The sequence below is a fragment of the Salvelinus sp. IW2-2015 genome, linkage group LG31, assembly GCF_002910315.2.
Source record: "Salvelinus sp. IW2-2015 linkage group LG31, ASM291031v2, whole genome shotgun sequence".
Classification (NCBI taxonomy): domain Eukaryota; kingdom Metazoa; phylum Chordata; class Actinopteri; order Salmoniformes; family Salmonidae; genus Salvelinus; species Salvelinus sp. IW2-2015.
In genome coordinates, this window is record NC_036870.1 from 18,535,738 (window position 1) to 18,542,816 (window position 7,079).

The following is a 7,079-nucleotide window of genomic DNA, read 5'->3' on the forward strand; positions in this document are numbered from 1 at the left end:
AATATATCCACATCATTTTCATTCCTCATGATGCCATCTATTTTGTGAAGCGCACCATTCCCTCCTGCAGCAAAGCACCCACACAACATGATGCTGACACCCCCGTGCTTCACGGTTGAGATGGTGTTCTTCGGCTTGCAAGCTTCCCCCTTTTTCCTCCAAACATAACGATGGTCATTATGGCCAAACAGTTCTATTTTTGTTTCATCAGACCAGATGACATTTCTCCAAAAAGTACAATCTTTGTCCACATGTGCAGTTGCAAACCGTAGTCTGGCTTTTTTATGGCAGTTTTGGAGCAGTGGCTTCTTCCTTGCTGAGTGGCCTTTCAGGTTATGCTGATATAGGACTCGTTTTACTGTGGATATAGATACTTTTGTACCTGTTTCCTCCAGCATCTTCACAAGGTCCTTTGCTGTTGTTCTGGGATTGATTTGCACTTTTCGCACCAAAGTACGTTCATCTCTAGGAGACAGATCGCGTCTCCTTCCTGAGCAGTATGACAGCTGTGTGGTCCCATGGTGTTTATACTTGCGTACCATTGTTTGTACAGATGAACGTGGTACCTTAAGGCGTTTGGAAATTGCTCCCAAGGATGAACCAGACTTGTGGAGGTCTACAATTTTTTTTCTGAGGTCTTGGCTGATTTCTATCTATTTTCCCATGATGTCATGCAAAGAGGCACTGAGTATGAAGGTAGGCCTTGAAATACATGCACAGGTACACCTCCAATTGACTCAAATGACGTCAATTAGCCTATCAGAAGCTTCTAAGGCCATGACATAATTTTCTGGAATTTTCCAAGCTGTTTAAAGGCACAGTCAACTTAGCGTATGTAAACTTCTGACCCACTGGAATTGTGATACAGTGAATTATAAGTGAAATAATCTGTCTATAAACAATTGTTGGAAAAATGACTTGTGTCATGCACAAATAATGCACATTTGTCTAACAGTCTTTATGGGTGTGTTGTATTGTAGGGGGTGTTTTTCTTCACCTCTGCCAAGCCATCAGCAGTCAGTGCTGGGAGGTGTGTCTTTCACCTCTGCCAAGCCATCAGCAGTCAGTGCTGAGAGGTATGTCTTTTACCTGTGCTAGGCATTTAGTGCTAGTACTTCAGTCTCCCCTGTGTTTTTCAGCGGCAGCTGTACTCGGCGGTGTTATCACCAAAACTGAGAGGTTCTGCCGAGTTGTTCTGCGGATATATTGTTATTTTCTGATGATCTCATTTTGTTCTTTTGTAGCTTTGGCAGCTATTTGTGTGTTTTCTATACCTGTTCACTCTTGTGTTTTCTATACCCGTTTCTATACCTCTTCACTCTTGTGTTTTCTATACCCGTTTCTATACCTGTTCACAATTTAGTGTACCCTGCACGCACAACCCATGTGGAATTCCTTTTCCCACTAGCACTGAGTTTGCTGATAAATACTTTGTTGAGGGAAAATGTTCATGATACGATTGTGATGTGTTGTTGTTTCACTTAGCTACTTAATCTTTAGATGAATGCACTAATCAGGATAGTAGCGTCTGCTAAATGACGAACATGTAAATGCATAAAGTTCAGTAGCTTGCCATATGCATAAAAAATCTGATGAGACAGCTGTGCACACGGGAAGTAGTATGGTCCCCTGGATGTTTGCAAACATGAATGGAAGAGTTTCCTGCAGAGCATAACAGAACTAAGCACAGCTAAGAGATAGAGGAAGGGGGAGAGGGAGAGAGGGAGAGAAGGAGAGAGGGAGAGAAGGAGAGAGGGAGAGAGGGAGAGGGAGAGAAGGAGAGAGGGAGAGGGAGAGACTTATTTAGCTTTCATCAGGCATCAATTCCAGAGTCATAGCTTTGTGGAATTAGTTCATTTGATTTGACAGACTGTTAACAGATATTTTCAAATAATTTATGAGTGACAGGCAAAATGTTCAATGCTTTTTTTTAAGATTAAGCTTAAATGTGCATCAACTTTTTAGCTGAGGGTTGTCTTAGAGGTGAGGTGTATTGTTGAGATCTTGAAGGTCAGAATAAGGATGCCTGACCCCGGAAAAGCTCTAAATGGATTTAGGACCGTGCTAAATAGCTTAAAATGGAAACGCACAACAATGGAGGGATTTGGGATTTAGAGACACATGAAGTCTTTTCAAGGTTTCATTGAGACATTAGATATTGTTGGGGTCCTGCACCGATCTAAATCTGTGGGACGCCACCCCTACCCTTCTACCCCTACATCCCACCCTTCTCCTCACCCCACCCTATTGCACCCCATCCCTCTATCAAGGATCTCTTCAACCCCCACCTCAACTTATCCCATCACTCTTGTGAGGGGAGGGCCAGGATGTCACCACAAACCTCCCTTCAAACCCTGCCCCCCCACGTCCCATCTCTATACCCCATCCCATCGCTATACCCCATCCCATTTCTATACCCCATCTCATCATCATATCACGTCCCATCTCTATACCACATCCCTTCTCCATACCCCATCCGATCTCTATACCCCGTCCCATCGCTATACCCCATCCCATCTCTATACCCCATCCCATTTCTATACCCCATCCCATCTCTGTACTCCATCCTTTCTCTATACCACATCCCATCTCTATACCCCATCCAATCTCTATACCCCGTCCCATCTTCTATACCCCATCCCATCTCCATACCCCATCCGATCTCTATACCCCGTCCCATCTCTATACCCCATCCCATCTCTATACCCCATCCCATTTCTATACCCCATCCCATCTCTGTACTCCATCCTTTCTCTATACCACATCCCATCTCTATACCCCATCCAATCTCTATAACCCGTCCCTTCTCTATACCCCATCCCATCTCTGTACTCCATCCCATCTCTATACCCTCCGCTTCTCTATACCCCATCCCATCTCTATACCCCGTCCCATCTCTATACCCCATCCCAACTCTATACCCCATCCCAACTCTATACCCCATCCCTTCTCTATACCACATCCTATCTCTATACCTCATCCCATCTCTATACCACATCCCATCTCTATACCACATCCTATCTCTATACCCCATACCATTTCCATTCCCCTTCCCATCTCTATACCTCATCCCATCTCTATACCACATCCTATCTCTATACCACATCCTATCTCTATACCACATCCTATCTCTATACCCCATCCGATCTCTATACCCCATCCCTTCTCTATACCCCATCCCTTCTCTATACCCCATCCCAACTCTATACCATATCCCTTCTCTATACCACATCCTATCTCTATACCCCATCCCATTTCCATTCCCCTTCCCATCTCTATACCTCATCCCATCTCTATACCACATCCCATCTCTATACCCCATCCCATCCCCTTTTCCACAGCTTCCAACCCTAGCCTTATCTTCACTCTATCCTATCCCTTCCTATCACATATCTTAGTGGGTCATTGCATATCAATGAAACCCTTATTCACACTCCATTGTATTCCAGGCCATCCCATCTCCCTTTCATGGTTCCCTCCTATCTGTACCACTGATAAAAATTCCATAGTGACGGGAGGTACCAGAGGAGCAGTCAGTCTGATGACATGTCTGGAGCCCTTTGGGGGAAACAAATCAATTTTCATCAGTAGCAGACAACAGAGGATCAATAGGGTCCAGTCAAGAGGGACTGTGTGTGTGTGTGTGTGTGTGTTTGTGTGTCTTCATGCAATAGATTGGGAAAGGAAATCATTAAAGTGTTTGTATGAGACTGATTATTCTCATGGCTTCTGACTGACTGTCTTTTTGTGACATCTTTGTGTGAAAACATTGACTGCAGTCTGGCTTCTTTCATTAGTACTCCAAGGGAGGAAACATGTCTATAGACACTCAAGATGGTAAAACAAACATGAATGTTAAAAAGAAAACATTTCTACTCGGAAGGCTTAAATAATGAAGAGATTCATGCCTTGCAAGAAGTAATTTGCAATGAAAAATAACAACAAATGTATTGAATCATGGACCCTTAAAGCTAGAATCCTTAGTTAAAACAATAGGAAAGCAGCCACCCCGCCTCTGTTTTGGGAAAAAGCTGAGGGATGGGCCTGGAGAAATGTAAGCACACTCAGAGACACAGTTATGGATGCAAGAACTGACCGTTCATGATATCAAAATTATAGTTTGAACAATGTTTTGAGGATATGCAGAGTTTGCTTTTCATTTACGTTGTTTATTCACAATGGGATAAATCAAGCTTATATTTTGGGTTCTGATGGGGCACGACACTTGAACTAAATTCATGAGGAATTAATAAGTTATGTTCTTCAAGAATCAATGGGTATTCATAATTAATGAATACACGGTCCAAAAATGGATGTAGCAACTAAGGATTCTAGCATTAAAATCCTAACTACCCTTCACCTCTCAGAAATTCCCCTCCTCCCCCCATCCTCCAATTCCCTGTCCAGCATGTGTCTAGAAATCAATTCTGCAAAATCACAGAGGAGAAACAACCAGCTACGGCTGTCTGTCCTCAGCTCTGCAAGCAACCCAACCGATCAAAGAAGCAATTCTCCTTTAAACTAGGTACACACCTCACATCATAAACCCCTCCCCCTCCTCCTCTAGCTGGGTCTGAACTGTGTCTTAATGGAAAAGCACCAGACATCGTTTGACATATCCTCTATTCAACCCTGTCTCATTCCATCCGGGCGGGGAACACACACACACGCAGGCACACACACCCACGCAGGCAGGCACACACACACACATGCACACACACAAACACCCTAATGTGAAATGCAGACTGTGTGGAGTAGCGCCAGGTAATCTAATTTACCCGTAACTAAGTCTAATTCAACAGGGTGCTGCTGTTAGAACAAGCTCACTGCAGCCAGCAGCCATATTGTTTCTATAACTGGGGAGAAGGGATGGGGAGGTGACCTTGAATGAAGCAATCAGGGTGTAGACGGAAAGTGTACCTGGGCTGGGCTTGCTCACCACCTAGCTAAATGGGTCAATATACACAATACACCGTGTCTGTAGGGAGGGATGAAAGCGGGGATGGAGGGAAAATAGAAAGCGGTTAGAATAAGGAGGTAGGAAGGGATGAAAAGTAGGGAATAGGGAGTGGTGAGTAGAAGAGGGAGATAGGGAGGGATGAAAGGATGAGGAGGTGAAGAGAGAAAGAGGGAGTTGTGAGCAGAGACGATGGTTGAGATAGACTAGTTTTAGTGTTTCATCTCATCAATTTTACTTTATGCAAAAGGTTATCTCCCTTTCTCACTCATAATAGTTTTCATCTTGTACCTAAATCTTTGAATATACAATATAGATATTCTCCTCCTCTGAAAAGAAGAGACCATTAGACTTGTAGTTAATATGGCTTTCACCATTGTCATCGTCACGGCAACAGCACAGTGCAGGCAGCATGAGGCTCTGGTTGATGTGAATGGGACCTTGATTATTGTTATATTATGAGAACTGGTTGAGAAGTATCAACACACACACACACACACACACACACACACAACACACACACACACAACACCACACACACACACACACCACAACACCACACACACACACACACACACACACACACACACACACACACACACACACACACACACACACACACACACACACCCTCCCTAGGGTGCTCATTAGCTGGCAGTGTGCTATGGTTCACATATCTTCTGATAATTGCTATATTCATACGGTGAATCTTAGTCGAACGAAAGAGAACAGAAAATTCCCAGGATGTAAAATACAATTACAACGCACATTTCCTAATTGAATCATTAATAAAAAGTGAGTTCTTCACATTTCCCTGATAACACAATGGAGTGTGAAGGAAAGCCATTGACATCTCTCATTTTTGTCTCCTACTTATTGTTGGGTTATTTAATCATCTTAAACGAAGATTAACTATGTCAGATATATTGAATTAGAAGTAATAAAACTCACACTCCTAATCATTTTTATTGTTAAATTCTCAAGTCAGCTATGGTTATTTTCTCCATTATTCTGAACTTAATTAAATTAGGGTGAATTCAATTATTGAGATTAAACTCTGTCTCTAAAACACAAGGACCCTTCGATCTACCCTGACTAAAACTCTCACCTCCCAAACCACATTAAAAACGCATCAGTTACACTCCTCCCAGGTGCGCTGCTTCCTATTACACATGCCATAACAAATGTTTGCTCTGTGCCAGACACGCTCGGAGAATAATGCAATCTGTGTGACGAGGGGATTGTGGAGTTTTGCATCTCTTTGACTTTAGTGTCTTGAATTGGCACAATGATTTGAGACAATGATTTCAACGTGTGCCCTATTAGACTGTTAGACTGTCCAATAGATCAAGCTGTTCTCTTCAGTCTTCAAATGGTGGACCACTGCAGTACTATAAGCCAATATCACCATGCTTGCCAAAAGCAACAAGCACTATGGTTATTGTTTCATTTACTCTCACATGCTAACTGAATTCTGACACTGTATTCAAGTTTATTTTGGAGAGAACATGAACTAGCAAGTGCTGTATATCTAGCTCTGTCCGTGTGTGTCCGTGTGTGTCCGTGTGTGTGTGTGTGTGTCCCTCCTCAGGCAGTGCCAGCACAGCTCTCCGTGTGTCTCAGCCAGCACAATTACGACCAGCAGTGGCTCGTGCCTGGCCCCTCGGCCCCATGGTAAATCAGGCACACACACACACACACACACCACACACACACACACACACACACACACACACACACACACACACACACACACACCACACAAGTCATAACGCACACATGCACATACACACAGCCCCATAGCTCTGTGCTATCTTAGGACTAGACAAACAATGGAGAGAGAAATAAATATACACAGAACAAGATCGTACAGAAACAGCAATTACCCTGTTGGGCTGCGGTCCAAGGACCACACACACACACACACACACACACACACACACAACACACACACACACACACACACACACAAACACACACACACACACACACACACACACACACACACACACCACACACACAACACACACACACACACACACACACACCACACACACACACCACACACAACACACACCACACACACAACACACCACCACCAGCAAGTACTCACACAAACACA

The 7,079-nt window shown here is 43.7% G+C and overlaps 1 protein-coding gene across 1 annotated transcript in view; it reads right to left on the reverse strand.

Moving 5' to 3' along the window:
- The window catches only part of LOC111955520 (thrombospondin type-1 domain-containing protein 7A-like), an 89,646-nt gene that overhangs the window by 57,904 nt on the left and 24,663 nt on the right, over positions 1-7,079 (reverse strand).